The sequence below is a fragment of the Cynocephalus volans genome, chromosome 6, assembly GCF_027409185.1.
Source record: "Cynocephalus volans isolate mCynVol1 chromosome 6, mCynVol1.pri, whole genome shotgun sequence".
NCBI lineage: Eukaryota > Metazoa > Chordata > Mammalia > Dermoptera > Cynocephalidae > Cynocephalus > Cynocephalus volans.
This window is the reverse complement of record NC_084465.1, coordinates 97,241,801-97,266,016: the sequence shown is the minus strand read 5'-3', so window position 1 is coordinate 97,266,016 and position 24,216 is coordinate 97,241,801. Positions and strand designations below refer to the sequence as shown.

Genomic DNA, 24,216 nt, shown 5'->3' with positions numbered 1-24,216 from the left:
GGGGACTCCCCCAACTCCCTGTTCCAGGAGCGCTTCACCGCCTGCCAAGCTCACCTCCTCTCCTTTCCCGGGAAGGATTCCAGAGGGGAGAAAGAGCAGAATCAACAGCCCTGACCCTAGAAGGATCTCAGGAGCCTCCAGGAAGGAAGAAGCCGGGATTGGAGGCGGCGGGGCGGGGGGGGGGGGGGGGGGGCGAGCACAGGGAGGACGGAGAGATGGGGCGGGAGCGCCGACGCCTCCTCCACTTGCGCGCGGCCCCGCGGCGTCTGAGGTAGGGGCAGGTGCAGGCGTCAGCGCTGCAGAGTCTGGACCGGGTTCCCGAGCGCGGTGCGGGCACTGAAGTGGGATCTGGATCCGGTTCCGGTGCTGTGTACACCGATGGCTGAGAGTCCAAAGTGCCTGGCGAGGAGCGAAGACTGCGGGGCCACCAAGGACCTTTCTGAAAAGATGAAACCTGATGAACCTGTGTTTGACCCAAGTCTCCTCAAAGACGTGCACTGGAGTCAGAACACAGCGACGTTTTCTCCAGCCGTCGCCCCCACACGTCCTGGAGAAGGCTTGGTTTTGAGGCCTCTTTGCAGTGCTGACTTAAATAGAGGTTTGTTTGTTTTTTAAGGTAGTGGGGGTAGCTGAAAGATACTGGAGTTGCCAACCCTGAACAATTTATGAACTCTTTTAAGCATATGAAGAAATCTGGGGATTATTACATTACAGTTGTAAAGGAGGGAGTCCTAGGACAGTGTTGCTACAGCAACTCTGATAATGGAACATAAATTCATGGGAGATGGCGCTGTTAGTGATGAACGCAGAGGAAAGCAGCTTGCAAACGGTTATGATCAACCTTCACTTCGCTAAATAAAAAACAACTGTTATAAGATTCCCGTTGAGTGTCTACCACAAAAGTTTGGATATACAGTAGCCGAAGAAAACTGCATGTGTTGGAGGCTGCTAAAGTAAAAATGTTTTAAGAAAGAGAGTTGTCAAAGGCGCACATGCTACAAGGCCGTTCTCTTCCTAGGGGTAAAATATTTTGCAGCAGCCCAGTGACCTCCATAAATACTGGACTGACAAAAATTATAATAACGCAGGTGTAGTGACATCTAAAAGATTACTTTGGGCTGGTGGGACATGCTGTGAGTTTAGATTACAAATGAGTATTATAAAGAGAATGATTTTTAACCAAAGGAATGTCTTTGGTTTTTTAATTTTTATTGAATCAAAATTGATTATATAAATTTTGGGAGTTCAACATTGAGATATGTTGATCAAATCCATATCACTAGTGTATATATTGTTACAAATCATAATCATAATTTTTAGGTCATAAATTTTTTATTTGGTTATTTTAAAAATAATTTGTATTCCCACAACCAGGCACCCCGTGCCAGTGCCTCAGGGAGCTCCCTGGGACCCAGGGCATGGAGGAGGGACCAGGCCCCCCTCCCACAACCAGGTACACTGTGCCAGCTCCTCAGGGCCCACCCAAGGGCCCAAGGCATGGAGAAGGGGACTGAACCTCCCTCCCACAACCAGCCACACCTCACCAGTGCCTCAGGTCCTGCCCAGGGACCTGGGAATGGAGAAGAGGACCAGACCCCCCTTCCACAACCAGGCACACTGCTCCAGCACCTTGGGGTCCATGCTGGGACCCAGGACATGGAGAAGGGGACCAGATCCCCCTCCTACCACCAGGCACACTGCACCAGTGCATTGGGGCCTGCCGTGGACCCAAGGCATGGAGAGGGGACCGTAACCCCCTCCCACAACCAGGCACACTGCACCAGTGTCTTGGGGCATGCCTAGGGATCCAGGGTAAGGATCTGAGGACTGGACCCCCCCTTCCACAACCAGGCACACCATGCCAGCACCTCGGGACCCACTCAGGAACCTGGGGCATGGAACCAGGGATCAGACACTCCCCACAACCAGGCACACTGCCAGCACCATGGAGCAGGCCAAAAACATCTCCTTCATGTGGGTGGCCCACCACAGCCACCACGATAAACATGGCTGCTGTGAAGGCGGCTAGATGCCACAACCACCACGCAGTTAGTTCACCAGCCACTGGAGTGAGTTGACACAAGGAAAGTCACCAGCAGGATAAAGAAAGGAGGAGGATGTCTGTCGCCACAGAGCCCATTTTATAGTGACAGAAGAGACATCTGCTCTATGATAGTATTGGAGGACCTGATCATGCCTCTTAGCACTGGACAGATCATTTGGGCAGCAAATCAACAGAGTAACCTTTATTCTTTCAGAGGGAGAGAGTAAATCTAGGGTGATTAGAGGGGGTAGGGGGGAAAGGAGAGAGAAAGGGAGATGAGGAGGGGTTGGACAAGGGGCATAAAGAACAATTACAATTTGTTAACAATATATATGCTAGTAATATTGATTTGATCAACATATCTCAATGTTGAACCCCAAAAATATGTATAATCAATTTTGATTCAATAAAAAAAGGGGGGGCTGACCCATGGCTCACTTGGGGGAGAGTGGTGCTGATAACACCCAGGCCACGGGTTCAGATTCCTATGTAGGGATGGCCGGTTAGCTCACTTGGTAGAGCTTGGTGCTGACAACACCAAGTCAAGGATTAAGATCCCCTTAGCGGTCAAAAATAAAATAATAATAATAATGATAATAATTTGTATTTCTTTGTGGAGGTTTCTCATATGTTTATTCACTGTAGTCATCTTTTCCTTTAAATCCTTGACTATGTTTATAATAGCACGTCTAAGTTCTTTTTCTGCTGATTTTAATATCAATGTCATCTTTGAGTGTGTTTTATTTTTTTGTCCTGATTATTTTCTTGCTTTTTTGAATGTCTATTTTTTGGATGCAACATTCTTGAGAATCTAAATCAGTTTTAGTTTTTGTTAGGCTATGTCTATAGAAACCTTTACTTTAGGGCTAGAGCAGCCCCAGTCTTAAGCGAAGTTGAGTAACTTTATGTTAATGTTTTGTATAAAGTTTGAAAGCAAATTCTTGTTTGCTTTCCACACATCAATTTTGCCTTTTTTGGTTTATCCTACTAGGGAGCATTTCTGGCCTCAGCATTTTAGTTTTAAGTTGATATCTACAGAGCCTGTTGAGCATGAAGAACATTATCTGAGTTACTGCAGAGAAATCCAAAGGTCCAGTCCTAGAATAAAATGGAAGACAAGGGCTCCCTGTTAGCTCAGCTGGCTAGAGCATGGTGTTACAACACCAAGGTCAAGGGCTAAGATCCTGGTACTGGCAACCTGCCCCCTCCCCCAAAAAAAAGGAAAATGAAAGACAAGACACATAAGGACAGTTATTATTAACAGTCACAGGAACACTGTCTTGAGTTGTGTTTTAAAGGAAAGGCATTCAGGGCTTGGTGTACGGAGGAGCTGGGTGAACAGACAGGAGGCTGGTGTCAGCAGGGTGGGATAGAGAGACAGGCAATAGGGAGGTGATGAGAAAGTCTGGATATAAGGAGGGCTGTGACCTGGGTCCTAAATGATGAGGTGGTTAGGCATTCAGGATGGCAAGAGGCAGGGGAGGTTCTTGAGCCTAGGATGAGAATAAGGGAATTAACTCTGATGTCAACAGGGGCCTTGAGCCTACAAAAGGCAGAATGAAGATGGTGAGGAATGATGAAGGATGCACAGGAATCAATACAACTCTGGCACACATGCCTCTGACAACTCACTTTTGTGTGACAGAATGTCTGTAGACTTCAGAAGAAGTTAAGAGACACTGCTTAATTCCTAGAAGAAACTTTAAGGTCCAACAGAGAGGATATTACTGGGGAGAAGAGCTGTCTGCCTCCTCCTCATGTCACCAAGGCTGTTCTCTTTGCAGTCACAGACATCTGACAAGGGCAAATTTTTCCTTTCTTCTCGAATCATAGTCTCTGCCTCCCCAGCCCCGCAGCGTTAACAAGCAGAACTGTACTTATCAGAACTTTGAAGTTATCACCTTCTTAAACATAAGCTTGCCTCTGCAGGCCATAACAGCAGGAAAATCCAACACTGGGTGACTTCATTGGGCCACCTGGCTGTTCCTTGAGGGCAGGCTCAGGAGAAAGTCACCAGCCCTGCTGGGCTGTGGGGCAACAACGCTGCCTCCTGGGGCAGTTCCCCTCCGCTCTGCCGGCCCCACACTTTCATTGAATACCTCTGGCTCGGGGGGGGGGGGGGGGTTGCATTAGCAGCTTGAGATGGAGAAGTGATGGGGTCAGGCGGAGCCTGGGCTGCTGGAGCTTACAACCCTGGAGGCAGGGCAAGAGGGGACAGCGGACACCAAAGGAGCAAATATACCTATTAATAATCCCCAACTGCAATAGGGACTATGAAAGGGAGTGGCAGAGGGGAGGGGTGTGGGACCACCTTCCAGAGGCAGCCAGTAAGAAGGAGCCAGGTGCAAAGACAGAGGAGCACCAGGCTGGAGGAGCTCAGCCCTGGCATGAGAGGAAGGAGCCACGCTCGAAGCACAGGGACTGGGCGGGGGCAAGGGAGCAGCTGGGGAAGTCAGGCAAAGCCTCACAGGCGTTTGTATTTTATTTGGAATGGAGGCTTTTAAGCAGGGGCTGGCATGACCTGGTTTACACTTTGTACCCCGCCACCCCGCCCAGCCCCATGTGTGAAGGTGAATCCTCTAGGAAAGAGCGGGTTTGAAGTCGGGAGATGACTGAGTCATAGGAGAGCTAAAGGCAGTGCGAGGAGAGAAAAGGATGCGTTTAAGATGCATTGAGAAGCTGGCCAGGAAGTGGATTTGGAGATGGCTTAGAGGTGGGAGGTGGACATAGGGATAGGGATGTCTGCAGAGAAACTGAGCAAGCATTAGGTCTGAGATGGCAGGGGACATCAGAGATCTGAGTATGAAGGAGACATCTGTCCCGGGGAGCTGCGCTCTCGAGAGTTCTTTGGATGTGAATGGTGTTTGAAATGCTGGTGCCAGACAAGGCCCCCAGAGACAGTGTGGCAGGGCAGGGCAGGGCAGGAGGTGGAGCTCAGGTTCTTCGCTGGTTCCACAGCTCTCTGCACCCTGGGCGAGGGCAGCTGACTCGGGCAGGTCAACAGTGGATGGTCTCGGCCAGCAGGTGCCCTTCCCTCTCAGTCTTTTGCAGCTCTGTCCTAGACAGGCCCCAAGTGTCCTCCGTGTCATCTGCAGGGTATTAATGCAGGTAGGGTCAACACACCCCAAGTGACTGGCTCACCATTCATTCATTCATTCATTCACTCACTCACCCACTCACAAGCCTAAAAGCAAGTTCCCTACCACAGAGTGCAGTATCCCTCATGAGGGCTGGGCCATGGCTCAACCCAGAGGGCACAGCGCAGCAGTTCAGAGCCAAGATGCACCACTGCGCCATCGGTATTCTTTCTGCTTCTCCAAGGGAATTTCCTTCTCTCGGAATCCTCTCTAAATAGTTTAAGTGGAATCACTGGAAAGAAGTCTCGAGAACAACAGGTCCAGACCCTTTCCTTTATTGCTCTTCTTCCTCTTTCTCCCGTGTGTTTAACTCTGCAAGATACCGCCTTAATGACAACCAAGCCTCTTCGACATGCACCAGGCTGGCACCGCCATTCCTCCTGTACGGAGGGGGACAGCGTGTGCAGGGAATTTCACAGCTCTCCCAACGTCTCCAAACCAGAAGTGGCACGGGGTGCCCTGAGCTCCCCTGTACCACCTGCAAAACCTGAAGCTTGTCCCCAGCCAGGCCTCTTCCTGGTGCCCAGGGCCAAGGCTGGACAGGAAGGGCCTCGCCTTTTCTTTCTCCGGTAGGAAAGCCCGTCACGTCTTGACACCCACCATATATGCACGGCACGGGGCAGAGAGCCGGACCAGGGACTCCCCAGAAAGGGCGTCAGCTTTGGGTAAACAGATGTGCAGGGTCCCGGCGTGTTTCCAGGGCCTCAGGGCCATCCGCCCTGGGCGGGGCCGCAGCCGCAGGTGGGGCGGGCACCCAGGGTGCGCTCCCCGGGCCGGGCACCAGGCGTCGTCCCCGCTCCTCGCTGCACCAGGGCCCCCGCCCCCGCCGCGGAGCCCGAGCCCGAGCGGCGGCCGGGGAGGCGGCGGGACCTGCCGGCCGGACGGACGAATTTCCTGCTCGGCTGCGGACGGCAGACAGCAGGAGGAGGCGCAAGCGTGGCCAGGACCAGCTGCCTTCGCGCGTCCCCACGACCCTCCTTCTCGCCCGGCGTGGACAGCAGGGCGCCCCAGAGGGCGGCGAGCGGGAGCCCGGGAGTCGACGCGACTGGACCGGTCTCCCCGAGGTGAGCGGAGCGCGCGGGTGCGGGCGGGTGGCCGTGCCTCCGGGCGGCTGGAGCAGGCCGGGGACGCGGCTTCCGCCGCCGCCGCGGAACGGAGGGGCCGCGCCGGGGTCCCGGGTCCCGAACCGGGTCCCTGCTGACCCCGCGGCGCGCCCGATGCCAGCGGCTGGGGACCGCGCGATCCCTCCCCCGGAGTCCCCAGCCCCACTTGGCAACCTCATAAGCAGCTCTCGTGTGTCTGCGGTGGCGACAGTACGAGAAGGACGGCGACAGGGCGACTGTGTGTAAGCGGGCGAGTTAGAGAGGGACTGCCAACTGGTGTGTGGGGGTGCAACGCGCACACAGGGTTGAGACTGAGTTGCACCAGCTCCAGGAGGGGCGGGGGCGCTGCTGCGGTGCTGCCTGCGGTCAGGAGCCCCCTGCCTTCCCAGGGAGGGGTGGAGTAGGGTGCAGCCGGAGGGACCAGAGGTCCAGCAGAAAGACCTTGGCAGGTGGCCCAGGTCAGCAGATAACCTGACAGAGCTCCTCGGGGCAGAGGCCAGCGCGTGCCAGTTCTGTGTGCTCGCTGGGACCATCTGGGGAAGGCCGGCCAACCCCCAGGACTGTGAGGCAGAGCCAAGCCGGGAGGAGACCGGCTGGACCTGCCCTAAATTCTTTCCAGGCATGGCCAATCTTTCTAGAAAGGTGGGACAGTTATACTTGGAGAATGATGATACTGACTTGCCTTGAGTTGAGACCACTCTATCAGAGTTTCTGTGTTTGTATTTTAGAGTGAATGAGTGTATGACTGAGTTGAACAAAAGCCAGCAAAGGATGGTCCTGTGTTCTAGAAATTACTGTGTGTGGGCAGCTCTCCTCTTGACTTCAGGTGCCCCTTGACCCAGGATGTCCAGAGGTTGTTGTGTCCCAAAAGTCAGTGAAGTTCTACCTCTGCAAAATAAAGACCCATGCCCATTTAAACTGTGCGGGGGCAGGGCAGGGGGGAATCTTTCCAAAACTGGGGCCTAAGCCAAGGGAGGCGTGAAATGGGAGCTGTAGGTGGCCGGAACAGTCTTCTGACCTCTGACCACCATGGTCACTCAGCTTTTATGGTGGGAGGCAGAGCTCTGTGTGTGGATAGGGTTGGTGTCCAGGCTTTCCAAGCACAGGCTCTAGGCCTTTGGGGAGCAAAAGGCCAGGTAGTGACCGGGAACAGGCCCAAGAAGTGGGGGCTAGGTTCTCAGTGAGAGGGACCTGAAGCAGCATCCAGCCCTTTCCAGACATGGCCCTGCCCCTGAACGTAACCTCAGGGGTCAAGGTCTTTGTTCTTTGGTGTTAGTGATGCCTGTGAATCAGCACTGCCCCCGCAGACTTTCCATGACCTAGAAGCTAGCTAGATTTATCTTTGTAAAGGGCCAGGTCATTTGGGATAAATCGGATGGCTTTAGAGGGAAGTTGATGAGGCAGATACGGTTGCTGTGTGACGCCATCTGGACCCCATGTGGAGGCACAAAGTGAGTCTAAAGCAACGTGGTCCAGTCCACACACCATATACAGAAAGCACTTCTCACTTCTGTGGAGGGATGCCTGGGAGGTGCTGACCCAAGGAGCACCTGGGTCAGCACCTCTGCCTCCAAGGAAGCCTGGAGGAGGATCCGAAGCTCTGTGTCCTAATAAGTGGCCCTCTTCTTTTCCAGGGATACGTGCATGCACATCATTGACACCTGAGAGGGCTGCAGCAGCAGCGAGGGTGGAGGCATCAATTTCACTTGGTCAAAATATTCTTTTCCTCCAAACTGTGCCTCAGGTGGTCCACTTTGTGTCATCTCCACCACCATTGTCTTAGTATAAGTCACCACCATTTATTAAAATTCCCTCCCTCCAGGTCAGAGTCTAGACCGCTCTTCTGTAGCTCATGCCCAGCTTCCCACTTGACATTTTTCTGGGGTGTCGAATGCCCCCCCAGTTCAACATGTCCAAAATCAAACTTTTGACATCCCCCTCCCAACCTGTTTTCCCAATTTTTTTAGTCTAATTACACCAGCCTCCACGCTGCTTTGGAAAGATAAGCCCAATTGTAGTTTCTGTGAGGACGATTCTGTATCTTCAGTGCCCAGCTGAGCACCTGCTGGACACTCCTGATGACTATGTGGATGGATGAACGAGTGACATTTGAGAGCTTTTAGGTGCACTTGTGCTGATGTAAATGAGTTTGTGTATTTTTAGTGGATGTCAGTTGTGGCTGGTAGGCTGCCACACATGACTTGATGTAGATTGAGCTTGAATCATGGAGAGATGAGAACGGTTCATCCAGGGTCACGTGGCCAGTTCTTCTGGAGATGCTGAACACACCTGCTAAAGTGACTGTCCAACTGTACCAGAGAGACCCCAGACGACCTGCCACAGAGGCGGGTTTGGGAGCAGTGAGTGCGCACGAGGGAAGCTGCTCTCTGCTTCCTTGCTTGACACGTCTTTTTCATTATAATATTTGAGTTACACTTACAGAGGTTCTGCTGCCAAAACAGGAATGAAAATATCCATTAGGATAAAGAGTGGCCTCCTTAATATGTATTTGATTATCACTAGGAAAAAAATCTGTGTGTTCTAAGATCATCTCCAGCACTTCTTTTGGCTTTTCTCCTTGTGGAGCAATGGCTTGGTGCTCACTACCCCCTTCCCCACCCCCACCCTGCAATGCTTCCCAGATTCCAGGGGGTGACACCAGCTCAACCACCTGCTCTTATCTCCTTCCCCCTTATCTCCATCTTAGGGACTCTCACACATGCACATACGTGCCTCAAGGCCCACTCAAATGCCTCAGTCTCCACAAAGCCATCCTGGCCCCTCCACATGAGAATAAACGCTCTTCCTCTTAGTTACATAGAAGGTTATTTGTGTGTGTCCTAAGCACTTATTGGAGTGTATTTCAATTTCCAGTTGGCTTGTTCAAATAGTTTATCTCCTCCACCAGGCAGTCAATGCTTTTGGGTTGGAGAGTGAGAGCTTGGACTTTGGGCTCAGGTATGGATTCGTATCCCAGCTCTGGTGTGACCTTGGCTAAATGACTCAAAATTCAGGCCTCAGTGTTCTTTTCTCTAGAATGGGAGTGATTATTGCTACTTCGCATGGCTGCTGTGATTGGCACAGATGATACAGATAGATTGCAAGGCACGTGGCTGGCACTCAGGAAGTTGTAGTCATCGTTCCCGAAAACACGAATGCCGTACACTGTACAGGTTAAAAACCTGTGAAGTTTGAATAAATGAATAAAGTTCAAATCCATATTAATAGATACTCTTTGTGCACCATGCAGATTGGTTGGTCAAATCAGTATGCTACGACATGCTAGATAACTTTATTTTTTGCATGTTAATCTCAACGATTATGAAAATTTTGCAAGACTGTGTATTTTAATCTCATAATACTATCACTTACCTGTGCTCCATGAAGAAATTCGTTCTTCAACATGTGCCATCAACTGCAGTCTGAGAGTGGTGGTGGGTGAGGCAGAAGTGTAGCTTGCTGTGCAATTAACCTGTGCTCATGGCCTGAATTAAACCAGTCTGAGCGTGAGGCCGTGCAAAAGTGAACCAAACCCTGTGCCAAGAATCAGCATGATGTAGAATAGGTGTGTGGAACCAGGTAACAAAACATAAAGCTGTGAAGCTGTGGACTGCTGAAACTCTCAGAACTTCACTTTTCTTGCCTCCAAAGAGAGGGGCCACCCCAGCCATCTCCGCGCCCCTCCTAGCTCCAGTGGGATGATGGGATTTCAGCCCTTCCCACTGCAGATCTGGGAAGGGCTGCTGGCTCTGCACACAGCTTCATCCACAGCTGGAGCTGCCTCCTGTTTCCCGGCTCAGCACTTTGGGCCATGTCTATTTCTGCTCTGGATCCTGGATCTAGATGAGGTGAGAACAGGCTCATGGGTACATTAGCATGCTGTTAATTTTATGTACTGACTCCAGACATGTCAAAAGTTTATTCTGGAGGGTTAACTTCCCATTATTTTGTCACTTGCATTTTTTGGTTTTTTTCGTAAAAGCAGAATGCTGGATAATATTCTGGATGGTTGGGTGTAGAGGATTCATAAAACAAATGTACCTCACAGGGCCTGGTTTTTCAAAGCCTTGCAGTTTCAAATATTGATCTTGCAAAGGACAGGAAATTTTCCCCAGGCTATTGAATCTCTGTTGCAAGATAAGAATTGTAACACAGCAAGGCTGCTGGTTCTAAGACAGACAAGTTACTAATTGATATGTAAATTACTAAAAAGCTGCTAGAGGGAAAAGGAATGTTTGCTAAATCAAGCCTTTGTTAGTGGAACACTTAATTGCCTAACAGAATGTCATCTGACTTGTTTTTACTGAATGTTACCAGCTTCTCTTGTAAAATTTCTTAAACTGTATTAGCAAAACCCCACCTATGTCTCTTTGTAACTTCTTGGTCTGGAGAATAAATGCAGGAAGAGAACCCCAATTTGTGGTTAATTTCCCAAATGGAAGGATGCCTCGTGCTTGAGAGTCCTGGGATACTAACCCCTTTCTGGGGCTTCTCACTGCTCAAAAGAGATGGGCTTTGAGTAACCTTTGGCAGCTCCATCACCCAGGGGAAAAGGGGTGACAAATCCGTGGGTGGCAAAGCAACAGTTGGGGTTTAAATCAGCTGCACCTGAGGAAATAGGGGTTTTGGTGAATCTCACTAATCCCTTAAGCAGTGTGTGGGCAGCTGCTAGATGTGGACTGGGAGATCCCTCTTTTGGAGATTACCAAGCCAGCCTCCTTTTCTTCTCTTGGTTCTGGCTGCTTTTCCTCAAATCTCAGCCATCGAGGTCTGCCCTTTTCAGGTGTTCCACTCGGAAGTTTTGATGTGGTTCACAGCCTTTGAACTGTTAGAGCTCCTACTCACCCCCAGGAATGTGGGCCCCATGTCTTTCAACTATACAAATACTTCAAAGGGGTTGATTCAGCTTATGAAAGAAAAACTCTTAGCAATCTATTTCAGAAAAACAAATAAACATTCTTTTATATATTGATTCCCAATGAAATAGGGACCAAATAAAATATTTTTAAAGGATGTCTATTTTAAAATATCTTTCAAATACAATCAAGAATGTTTAATTAATCTAGTGCATTACTGTAGATTGTATCAAGTACCGAAAGGGGTGGAGAAACCTTTCTCCCCCAAACAAATATAAACTCCATCAGGGGATAGGGAAGTGCTTGGTTATATTCTAAAAACCTGCAGTGTTTTGGTCAGGTATGTTAACATTAGTGTTTATTGAGTGAAAAAATGAAGAATTGATAGTAAAACTTTGTTTGGGCCCCAGGTCTGGGTTCCAACAACATTAAATTTGATCTTGCGGAAGGGCTAGTTCAGGAATGACAGTGTTCAGCTGTGAGCTCCTGGACAGGTACATGACTGTGTCATTGGCTCCCGGGGATGGACGGCCTGTCACACGGTACGTGGAACTCAGAGCACACTCAGCACTTGTACGTGAAGTTGAGGAGTGGATAGGTGAAGGTGACAGACCAAGTAGGAGCCTGTCCAGGGAGTGGTGGAGCAGCCCAGCTGCAGAGAGCTCTCCCGGCTCTGACCTTACTCTGCCTGAATACCAGCAGCAAGTTGAATCGACGGGGTCTTGTTTTCATGGGAGGAGGCACAGCTTGTGGCTCAGTGCAAGGACCTGGAAGGAGAAGGACCTGGAAGGAGATTAGGGTCATGATGCCGAGGCTCTAGGCACGGCAAGAGGCTTATCCTCCCCTGGTGGGATTCCAAGTCTTTTTGATGGGGAGAATGACACTCCCAAATAGGGCTGCCCGAGGATGGACGGAGGTACTGCGTAGAGCCTGGCCTGGCACGTCCCTAAGGGTCAGCAGCATGGCGTGAGTCCAGGGGCCCCTGGGCGTGAACCAAAGGCCTGAGAGGACCTGAGCTCTGACCCTTTCTGCCACAGCCACATTGTCCTCAAGGCAAGTCACTTAGTTTCTATTTTATAAATGCAGATATAACTTTTGGTTATTAATGCTCCTAAATCTGTTTGGACATTTCTAGCTGAACATTAGTCACCAGTGGTTGTACTAGGGAGCAAATTAGACGGAGATTTTTGAATGTCCTATCACATGGCTATTTGATTACAATGTATTATTGTAAATGACCTTTGTGCTAAGTCTTTTTATTTTGTCTGTCACTGCAAAGGGACTTGGTGTTCTCGGGCTGCGTCTCTACAACAGGCTTCAATAGGTTTGCAGCAGGATGCTGTTTGCTCTCGGCAGTCTGAGCACAGACTCCTTGGCCCACACGCACAAGCACGCTCTGAGGGTCAGGGCCATGCACCCTCTAGGCAGAGCCCCAGCAGGTGAAAGCTCATTAAACTACTGGGAGCTCTGTCTTCCTTTCTTCCCCAGTTCAAAGAGGTGGACACCCACTGAAAGCTGGACACCCACTTACATGATTTAATATCCTGGCCCTGGGGCCCTTTCCCCACCCTGTCTCCCACCTTACCCACCAGTCTGCTTGTCTGAAATCTTTTTCATGGGCTAAAGCTTTTTATTTTGTTCCTGGAAACATGGCATGGGTGGAAACACTCCTATGAGAAGGACTGTGTTGGGTATGTGGGGGGTGGTGAAGAGTACGAGGAGGCAGAGGAGGACAAGGGCTCAGGACGGGCTTTGAGGGCACCAGTGGTCAGTTTTCTGACATCACACTTTTTCCCAGGACTGGCTCTGCTCTTAGCCATTCTGTACTGATCCACTCGTCACAAAGCCCACTCGCAGTAAAGGGTTGGGTTGTTACTGTGGTAAGATGGGATGGGTCTTTGAGGTGGAAAGGCCTCCAGCCTACTACATGGAGACAAAGTACATCCTCCCTACAGAATGTCCTGGCCCATTTTCTAGATTCCAGAAAGACCTGCTAATGAATTGAACGAGAAGTTTGGTTTTCTTTTTTTTTTCAAAAAGATGACCGGTAAGGGGATCTCAACCCTTGGCTTGGTGTTGTCAGCACCACGCTCAGCCAGTGAGCAAACCGGCCGTCCCTATATAGGATCCGAACCCGTGGCCTTGGTGTTATCAGCACCTCACTCTACCGAGTGAGCCACGGGCCGGCCCTGAGAAGTTTGGTTTTCAGCACAGAATACTTCTCCAGATTTCCATGTTTCTTTCCAAACCTTTCCTCCCTTCAGTGCACTTTCCACTGTTCTACATATAAAAGAGAGAAGGAGAGAGTTTCAGATGCTGGGTGTTTATCTCCCACTGGTTGTCAACTGAAGAGGCCTGCATATTCCTTTTCAACCCAGAATGTGAACCCTGTGTCCTGGCACATGTGGGCAGGAGATAAGGACTAGGGCATAACCCAGGACAATTTCAGAGAGCACAGGGTGGCCTATGCTGACATCAGGGCATGAAGCTAATATTTAGACCCAGACCCAGACACTATGAATCTTGCAGCAGAAACTCTCACACAAGTACAGGGGGTGAAATCAGTACAAACTAATAAAAAAAAAAAACTCAGAATACTTGTGTCCTTTTATTACATTCAAGGATTCACAGTAATTCAGTCTGGGCCAACAAAACATTGCTTTATGGTACTTACTTTAATGAATAGAAAGCAGGTAAATGCTCGTCCAAAAAGAATTAAATAACTTCATAAATATGTAAAATAAAGTTCCTCTACAATCTTAGTTGTACTATGACATTTACTCATCAAAATGAAATTTCTGTTTCTAGTCACATTATTTCAAATCATCTCAAAATCTGCATTGTTACTTGTAAAATTATTTTCTCGTAATGAACAATTTTGCCAACATATGGCTTTTCTGGCTCTGAAAGCAGCCTTGATTTCTTGAACATTTAAATACTGGATGGAAAAAGACTCTAGAACCGTAATCCCATCCTGACTTTGACCTGCTCTTGACTCACGGCTCACTCTTACTGAGTGTACAGCAGCATTTTAAGTGCATCAGTAATTCAATAAATTGCTTTTTGCCAACACTGCAAACACCAGCTAAAGCTCAGTCATCTATTGGAGATATTATCAGTCTTGTCCATTTAAATTCCTTTGAGCAAAGTCTTGATTTGGGCCCAATGTAATGTAAAAATGCTGCAAGATCCAGAAATGTAATAATTTGGTACTGTGTTGTGCCAAGCCAGGCCTATTCTTAGCCAACAATATTCTTTCAAAGGATAATTCTTGGTTTTCATCAAATGTGTGTAGTATTTAAGTCTGAAGATCATTTAGCATGGTGTCTCCCGCACCGTGCTCAGCCAGTGAGTGCACCGGCCATACCTATATAGGATCCGAACCGAAGATCATTTAGAAGGGACAAATGGAAGTGTTAAACTTTTAGTGAGTACCTACAGTATACACCTACTGTGGTTAGCCCTGGAGTTACAGAAAAAGGTCACCATTCTTGTCCTGTGGGTGCTCCCTGTCCACAGGGAGACAGAGCTCGTCACTGGCAGGGAGTGTTAAATATAATGCTGGTTGCAGAAGGGGAAGGAGCAGGCGGATGGGCCTGTGGAATGGAGGCCTGGAAGGGTTTCACCAAATAGAGCACACTTTGGTTTACTAAGATGTTTTCTTGGGCAACAGGGCTAGAACATTACAGACAGAGGAGTTTCCATGTGCTTGCTCATCAGTGAGATGTAGCCTGTACTGTCTGGGGAACAGCAGGTATCTGAGTGGAGCTGCAGCCCAGGAATGGAGGGAAAGAGAAAAGGGAACTTTGGCACTATCCAAACACTTGCATGCCACCAAGGCTCTGGGTCCTGTCTCATGGGCCAGCAGTTCCTCACCTGTTGTAGGCCATGGCTGCCTTGGATTTTCTAAGGAAGACTGTGGATTTAATTCTGCAGGAAGACATGCGCACAGCTTTTTACAGTTTCAAGAGGGTCTTGCTCAACTCCCCCTGAGTCATGTAGCCCTTGGATTCCAGGTGTGTCCCCTGCCATGGACCTGGGCTGTCCCTGAAGAGCCCAGCGGCAGGCTCAGCTGTGAGGCTGAGAAAGGGCCCCTGTGGCTGTGTGCTGGATGAACCAGAGCAAAGGTGGGCAGGAGAGACTGAGTCAGTGGTTTGTAGGTGATGCAGCCACGTAGGCAAGAGGATAAGGATGTGAACTGAGGCCCCGCAGTCTTCGGCTTGGTTGACTGGATGCATCTGGACCATGAGGTGCCTGTGGGCGAAGCCAGGCGAGCTTGTGGGATCAGGCAGCTGATGCTGCTAGGGAAAGCTTGAAGACGTTTCCAGCATGAAACTGGGGTGACAATGTTTGCACTCACTGTGCTAATCATTCATCTTTCTTTTTATTAAAAATGGGGTTACAGTGTACATTCTTGGGGCTGAGACGATATTCCTAATAATATAACAGAAGGAATCATTCAACTATGGCTGTTATCATTGAAGAAGTTGGCTCACAGGAGGTGCAGTGTCCCTCTGCTCCCATGTGCAGAGCCGGTGGGAATGGTCTCAGGAGGCTCCATGTGGTGACCTCTGGCCTCCAACAGGGACAAACTGGGAGTCACCCTTCTCTCCATGGTACCCACAGCTCTTGTCTAAAAACCTCAGTCTAGCTTGGAGCACCACGTTTTACATTTCCTTTTTGAATAAAGAAAACCCATATAGAAGCAATAAAAATTATTGAAGGGGGGGAAAGCCTAAAAGTTAACTGCAGGAGACTTATGCGAGCTGAGTCCCAGGGTTGGCTTCATGGTCCCAAGCAGCCCCAGCCCAGTCAGCATCCCAGCCATTGTCTCTCTGGCAGGGCCTGCCCACGAGGAGGAACTTCTGCTGCCACACAGCATGGATGGGGATGTCTCGAGGAGCGTGAAAGAGCCTATTTTTGAAACTGCAAGGAACTGACCCAACTGGGAAATGCAAGAATTATCTTCCCTTCGGGCAGGAGGGAAGTTTAACTGAGGGCCCCTTGGACAGTAAAACATTCTCAAAAGTCGTGGTGGTCAGAAATAAGAGTGATGACCCCAGTTGCATTAAGAAGTCATTTTCTCTCTTCATTTTACAAGTCAGGCTCTACCCAGGTACGCTTCTGTGCAGGGCAGTCCTAGGACTGACACACAGATGTGACTCGATGTATGTGCTCAGGAAATTGACTTCATCGCACACTGAAGAGCAGCCCTTAAAGGCATTACCACCAAATCAAAAAAGAAAACACTTCTACTCATTTCTAGTTATCTTCTCAAGAACCTTCCTCATATGTTTTAATAGCTGGAAATAAATTTTCTGTGCCCATCTTTCAGTTTACCAAAAACCAAAGTCAAATTCCACCCTTTCACTTTCGATGTCAGGTGTTTGAGAAGGTGGGTGAACTGTTAGGTCTCTCTGTTTAGAACCAGAGCCCCTTACCAGTCATCTTTTTTTTAAAAAAAAATAAGATAAAATAAAATGCACATCCTGAAGATGGGCAGTGCTAGGCAGAAATCAATGATATCAATCCTGGTTATTATATTTAGAATGGATTTTTTTTTTTCTTTTCAGTGTAGTGCAATTTGTGAATGTTTTAAAGAGATTATGCTTTCCTTAATGGCTTGGCATCTTGGCAATTGGAACAGCCAGGCTCAGCATGCAGTGTCCAGTTTTAGCCCCAGTGGGCCGTGCTCCCCCAGGATGAATGCTGGAGCCCATGGCTAGAATGACATTGAGTGGGAATTGCTCAACTATTTGAATGCAATGGGCTTACTTAGTTGATGGCAAGAAAGTGCATTAAACATGGGAAGTGGTTAGTGTCTGCTAACCCTGGGCTTACCTGGATGCCAAATGATACAGACATTTGTTAAGGCTGGAAAATCTCCATGAGAAGAGCCCCTTAGGCCTCACTGGAAAGGGGCAGCCCCCAGGGGCACGCAGGGCCTCCTGAGATAAGCCTCTTGCTGCCTCTGCTTTGAGGCTGGTGGAGGGTCCACTTTGCTCTCACCCCCACCCCACCAGGGCACAAGTCCCCAGAGAGCGGGTGGGTGTGTGACTGTCCTCATGGCCACCGCACCCTCCTCTGCTCCACCAGTGCTAGTAGGTGGGGGAGCCCCCATGATGGGGCAAGGGACCAACCTCGAGGATGGTCTTGGCTGTAGCCCACCAGTGTGCCATCAATGGGAGTCTCTATACCTGAGTCTACCATGAATCCTCTTCTTCCACAGACTTTCTTGGTCTCTCCAGGGGCCTCTGCCCAAGTGAAGGTATGTGTGATGTCACCACACACACTGGCAGGGGTGTGGCTCCATTTTGGTCAGAGGTCTTAGGGATGTGAGAGACAGAAACATGACTCAAGTTCACTCAAGTTCCTAAGGGACCTTGTCAACTTGTGGAACTGAAGGTTCAGGGACAGCTAGGTCCACTGGCCAGACGTTGTCACCAGGGTCCTCCCCTCCTCTTGCCTTTGCTCAGGCAGGCTCTGTCTTGCCGTGGCCTACAGGACCCACACATCCTGTCCTCCCTGCAGAAGGAGAGAGCCCGTCCCAACAGATTCAGCCCAGAAGTGGGGCTAGGGTGACCCAGAGTGAGTGTCCTCAGCTCTGATGAGACAGGCTCTGGCGATTGGCCCACCCCAAAGCATCCCCTGTGGCCAGGGCTGCCCTCTTCCGATTGTCCAGGCTTGAGCCTTGGCGGCATCCACGGGATGTTAGGTCTGCAGACTTGCAGAATGCTCGAGCTGTGGAGGCTTGGGAGCCTCCATCCCAATTTTGGAGGATGTATGGAAAAGTCTGGGGGCCCAGGAAGAGATCTGTCACAGAGGCAAAGTCACCGCAGACAACCTTCTCTAGAGCAATGCCAAGTGGAAACGTGGCATCAGCACCATGTCTAGTGAAGCTGTGAGCGGGACTGCCATAGAGGCCTCAGACCTGTGGAGTTACCAGTGGAACCCCAGCCTGGGAAAACTGAAGTGTGGCCTGCAACCAGAAAAGCCATAGGAGTGGAGCTGCCAGAGGACTTGGGGACCCAAGCCCGACACCAGCATACAGAGGACATTGAACATGGAGTCAAGTTACAAGATTTGCCAGCTTTGAGATTTAATGCCTGCCCTGCTGGGTTTTGGACTTGTTTGGGACCTGTTACCCCTTTCTTTTGGCCTATTTCTCCCTTTTGGAATGGGACTATGTACCCTATATTTGTCCCACCATTATATCTTAGAAGTAGATAACTTGTATTGATTTCACAGATTGGACTTTGATCTTTGGACTTTTGAGTTGAAACAAGACTTTGGGGATAAATGAATGTATTTACATGTGAAAAGGACATGAGTTTTGGGGGGCCAGGGGCGGAATGTAGTGGATTGAATTATGTCACCCCAAAATTCACTGAAACTTGAGTTGTGTCCCCCAAGTTTTATGTACTAGGAACTTAGCCCCCATTGTGATGGTTAAGAGGGTGGGAAATTCTATTATGGTAATTGTAAGGTGGGGCCTTAAAGAGGTGATTGGATTGTAGGACCGTGCAGTAGTGAATGGATTAAAAATGGTGGTAAGGGGCATGGTTCTGAGGGCTTTAAAAGAAGAGGAGAGTCTGTCTCTCTCCTGCTCTCTCTGCTTCCACCGTCTTGCAATGTGAGACCCCTGGGTCACTGTCGCCACCACCAGATGGACTTTGGACTTCTCAGTCTCAGAAACTGTTAGCAATAAATTTCATTTTCTTTATAAATCACCCAGTTTCAGGTATTTTGTTATAAGCAAAACAAATGGACTAATACAGGGCCCATCCACAGGGGAAGGTTGAAAAACGACTGATTCTGCGCTGTGAACGATGTGTAGCCTCCCAAAAGTGTTCCCCAGACCTCTGAAGGCTAACAGGGTGGGGTTTGAGAAGAGTAAGATGCACATGCATCTTATACCTGTGCACAATTATTTGTCTATAACTGTGTGCCCAGGAACACCGGTGTGTAAGACATGATGCAGGTTAGCACCGAGATCGCGTAGAGTGGGAGTGAGAGGGAAACAAGGAAAAAGTAGGAAGAAACAAAACGAGGAGTGCAGAAAGCTGCACATTCTAAAATGTCAGGTGTATTATGATTTATGTAAAGTTGCATGTGCATGGAGGATTTATACCGTGGATAGCCGTTAAAATGTTAGCACTTCAGGTTACTTTCTTTTTGTACTGTTTTGCGTTGTTCGATTGTTTTTACAGTAAGCATTTTACAAGGGTCACATTTATTTATGTGATCAGAAAAACGTTATATTTTAATTTTGAAAAATCAAATAAACATAGATTTTAAAACAAAATAAATAAAAGTTCTCAAAGGTATCTGCTTTTAAAGCTAGACAGACTCACTTGCTTTGGAAAATTCCGATCCTAGGAAACTTCACCCCAAATTGTCTTCAACTGTTAAGAAATAGTGTTAAGGTGTTGCCCTATCCTGAGGCCCATTCTCCCCCATGCTATGTGTTAGCAGTCTGTTTCTCTTTTTAAAGATTACAAGTCCATGCTATGGGCTTACATTTTATTTATCTGCAATGCTTACATCCTCTGACACCTCTGTCATCTGACCTTGCCTTTGTATGAATGATCACAGATATAGAGCATACTTGCTCTGTGCCTTGCCATTCTGCAGCATATCGAAGGAAGTCTCCTTTTCCTACACCACCCCATAACCACCCAAGGGAGCCTGGGATGCCAGAACATCACATATCACGTTCTTTTATGGGAAGGATCCAGACTGGAGCACACGTGCACAGGAAAATCCCTCACTTTTAAAATTCAGTATACAAGCTAAAATGGCATTATCCCAGAGCTGTATGGTTGGCTGTGTTCAGGGTCCCTGGAGTACAGGGGAATGAGTGGGTAGGGGGAGCTAAGAGGACATGGGGGGGAGGCTCATCAGGTAAGAGGGAGCCACGTCATGAAGGTCCCATGCTGTGCCTAAGGGTTTCGGTTTTATCCTGGAGCGGATGGAGAGCTGTTGAAGATTTTGAGCCCTAGGAATGAATCAGGTATATGTTGGGCCACTCTTTTGGTTCCTGGTGAAGCAGACTGGAGAGGCTTAGCCTAGATTCAGAAGACACACAGAGCCCTGAGTCTGGGTCATGCACACCCGAGTCTCCCTTCCCTGTCCCTACACACACACGGCCTCCCCCAATATCAGTATCCCACAACAGGGTGGTACATTTGTTACAATTGATAAATCTTCACTGATATGTCCTTATCACCCATCGTCCATAATTAACATTAGGGTTCACTCTTGGTCTTGTACATTCTATGGGTTTATACAAATACATGATATGTGTCCACCATTGTAGTCTCATACATAATAGTTTCACTGGCCTAAAAATCCTCTGTTCTCCACCCATTTATCCCTTCATCCCCTCAACCCCTGATAACCACTATCTTTAAAAAATATTTTTATAGTTTTGCCTTTTTCAGAATGTCATATAATTGGAATCATACAGTAGGTAGCCTTCTCAGACTGGCTTCTTTCACTTAGTAGTATGCATTTAAGTTTCCTCCACATCTGTTCGTGACTTGATAGCTCTTTTTTTTTTTTTTTAGCACTGAATGGCATTTCGTTGTCTGGACGCACCACCATTTATTTATCCATCCACCTGCTGAAGAACATCGTGGCTGCTTCCAAATTTTGTCAATTATGAATAAAACTTCTGTACACTCACATATCCAAATGCAGGTTTTTGTGTGGACATAAGTTTTTACCTCATTTGGGTAAATACCAAGGAGTATGATTGCTGGATGGGTAAGAGTATGTTTAGTTTTGTAAGAAACTGCCAAAATGTTTTCCAAAGTGGCTGTACCATTTTGCATTCTCAGCAATTAATGAGAGTTCCTGTTGCTCACATCCTCATCAGCATTTGGTGTTGTCAGTGTTTTGCATTTTGGCCATTGTAATAGGTGTGTAGTGGTATATTGTTGCTGTTTTAAACTGCAATTCCCTAGTGACAGATGATGTTCAGCATCTTTTCATATGCTTATTTTCCATCTGTTTGTCTTCATTGTTGAGGTGTCTGTTCAGGTCTTTGCCTATTTCTTGATGGCTAATTTTCACTGTCAACTTGACTGGATTAAGGAATACCTAGAAACCTGGTACAGCATTATTTTTGGGTGTGTCTGTGAGGGTGTTTCCGGAGGAGATTAGTGTATGAGTCTGAGTAGACTAGGTGAGGAAAACCCACCCTCAATGTGGATGGGAATTATTCAATTGGCCAGGGGCCTGGTGAAAACAAGAACAGAATAACGGTCAATGCATCCATCCATCTCCTGGAGCTGGGATACACTCTTCCTGTCTTTAGACATCAGAGTTCCAGGATTTCTGGCCTTGGGACTCCAGGACTTACACCAGTGGCCCCAGAGGTTCTCAGGCCTTTGGCCTCAAACCAAGTTACACCATTGGCTTTTCTGGTCCTGAGGCTTTCAAACTTGGACTGAGCCACACTACCAGCATCCCAGTGTCTCCAACTTACAGACGGCCTGTTGTGAGACTCCTCAGCCTTCATAATCACATGAGCCAATTCCCCTAATAAATCCCCTCTCATATACCTACTATACATATCCTATTGGTCTGTCTCTCTGGAGAACCCTGCCTATGACACCCATTTTCTCATCAGGTTGTTTTCTATTGTTGAATTTCAAGAGTTCTTTGTACATTATTGAAAATAGTCCTTTATCAGATATGTCTTTTGCAAACATTTTCACTTCCCATCTGTGACTTGTCTTCTCATTCTCCTGACAGTATCTTTTGTAGACATTTTAATGAAGTTCAGTTTATCAACGATTTCTCCTGTGGGCGTGCCTTTGGTGCTGTATTTAAAAAGTCATTGCCACACCCAAAGTCACCTAGATTTTCTCCTGTATTAACTTCTAGAGTTTTATATTTTTGTGTTTTACATTTAGGTCTGTGATCCATTTTGAGTTAATTTTTTATGAAGAATATAGGGTCTGTTTATATATATATATATATATGTATGTATGTGTATATATATATGTATGTATGTGTGTGTGTGTATATATATATATATATATATATACTTTTTTTTTTTTTTGGCCTGTGAATGTTCAGTTGTCCCAGCACCATATGTTAAAAAGACTATCTTTCCACCATTGTATTGCCTTTGCTCCTTTGTCAAAGATCAGTTGACTGTATTTGTGTGGGTCCATTGCTGGGATCTCTTTTCTGTTCCATTGATCTATTTGTCTGTTCCTTCACCTGCACCACACTGTCTTGAAAACTGTGGCTTAATAGTAAGTCTTGAAGCTGGCTAGTGTCAGTTCTCTGACTTTTTCTCTTTCAGTATTCAGTTGGTTATTGTGGGTCTTCTGCCTTTCCATATAAACTTTAGAATCAGTGTGTTGATATCCACAACATAACTTGCTGGAGATTTTGATTGGGATTAAGTTGAATCTATAGATCAAGTTGGAAGAACTGACATCTTGGCAATATTACATTTTCCTACCCGTGAACATGGAATATCTATCTCTCCATTTTTTTAAGTTCTTATTTGATTTTTTTCATCAGAGTTTTGTAGATTTCACATAGATCTTATATATTATTTTGTTAGATTAATACCAAGGGATTTTATTTTGGGGGGTGCTGATGTAAACAGAATTGTTTTTAATTTCAAATTCCACTTATTCATTTCTGATATATGGAAAAGTGATTGACTTTTTTATATTAACTTGTACCCTGCAACCTTGCTGTAATTGCTTATTAGTTCTAGTCAATTCTTTCATATTTTCTGCACAGACAAGCATGTCATCTATGAACAAAAAGTTTTCTTTCTTACTTCCCAATATGTATACCTTTTATTTCCTTTTCTTGTCTTACTGTATTAGCTAGGACTTCCAGTATGAAGTTGAAAAGTGATGGAGTTTGGATTATTGTCCTCTCAGAACTCATGTGGAAATCTGATCCCCAATGTGGCAATGTTGGGAGCTGTTTGAGTCATGGATGATTCCTCATGGATTAATGCTCTCCCTGGGGAGTGGGGGTAGTGAGTGAGTTCTCACTCTTTTATTTCCCATGAGAGCTGATTGTTTAAAAGACACTGGTACCTCCCTCTCTCTCTCTCCTGCTTCCTCTAGCCATGTGATCTGCTTGTAACCTCTAGCTGCCTAACACTTTCCCCCATGAGTAGAAGCAGCCAGAGGCCCGCATCAGATGCAGCTGTCCCAGTCTCAGGTATTCTGTTACAGCAACACAAAAATGGACTAATACAAAAAGGAATGGTAATAGGGGACATTCTTGCCTTGTTCCTTATGTTAGTGAAAAAGCATCTAGTTTCTCACCAAAGTATGATAGGGTTGGCCCCAAAGACTCCTGCAATGCCTTCAGAGCCTTTTCCCCCTTCTCTTGATACTCTTTTGTGCTAATCTCCTTAGCAAATGGTCATTGGGCTGCACCACTAAATTTTTCTCCTGAAAATGTTCTCTGCTTCTCTATCACATGGCCAGGTGTCAGGTCCGCCACTGGCCGACCCGAACAGCCCTAGCCTCGTTCCTTTTGGTGGGTGAGCGAATGGCCCGGATTCCTCTTTCCCTCCTGTCCCCTTTGGAAGGAGACGGGGGAAGAGAGCCATGAAGAGAGGTGAGCACAACCGCCGGCCCCAACCAGCCCGGTTTAAAGGACACTCAGATGCAGCGGGGGTTCTGTTGAGCTGTTCTGTTTATTATCACACAAGCACTTGCTTTTAAAGGCAAATGGGGAAGGGAGGTTTTTTACATAATCCTATCAGCTTAAAGGTCAAGGGCATGCATCCTGTCTCAATGCCTAGCTATTGCAACCACGCAGTGTTCACGGGCGCAGAAGCACGTATTTGGCCAATAAGGGCTAAGGCAAGGTTCCCGCAGACATCCCCACCCTACTTCCTCCCGGCGCCGTCTTAGGCTGCCACATTAATACGCCCTTGTGGGCCCATAATGGCACCACTTGTAATGTCACTTAAGGTGGCATTAGTTTTTAAGGCCCGACAGCCAGGCTGCAAATTTTCCAAATCTTTATGCTCTGCTTCCCTTTTAATTACACATTCTGGCTTTATATCATATGTTTTC

At 47.7% G+C, this 24,216-nt stretch overlaps 1 pseudogene; it reads left to right on the top strand.

The window, feature by feature from the left end:
• Nucleotides 1–447: 447 nt before the first annotated feature.
• Nucleotides 448–957, top strand: LOC134381225 (glucosamine 6-phosphate N-acetyltransferase-like; annotated as a pseudogene).
• The last annotated feature ends 23,259 nt before the right edge of the window (nt 958–24,216 follow it).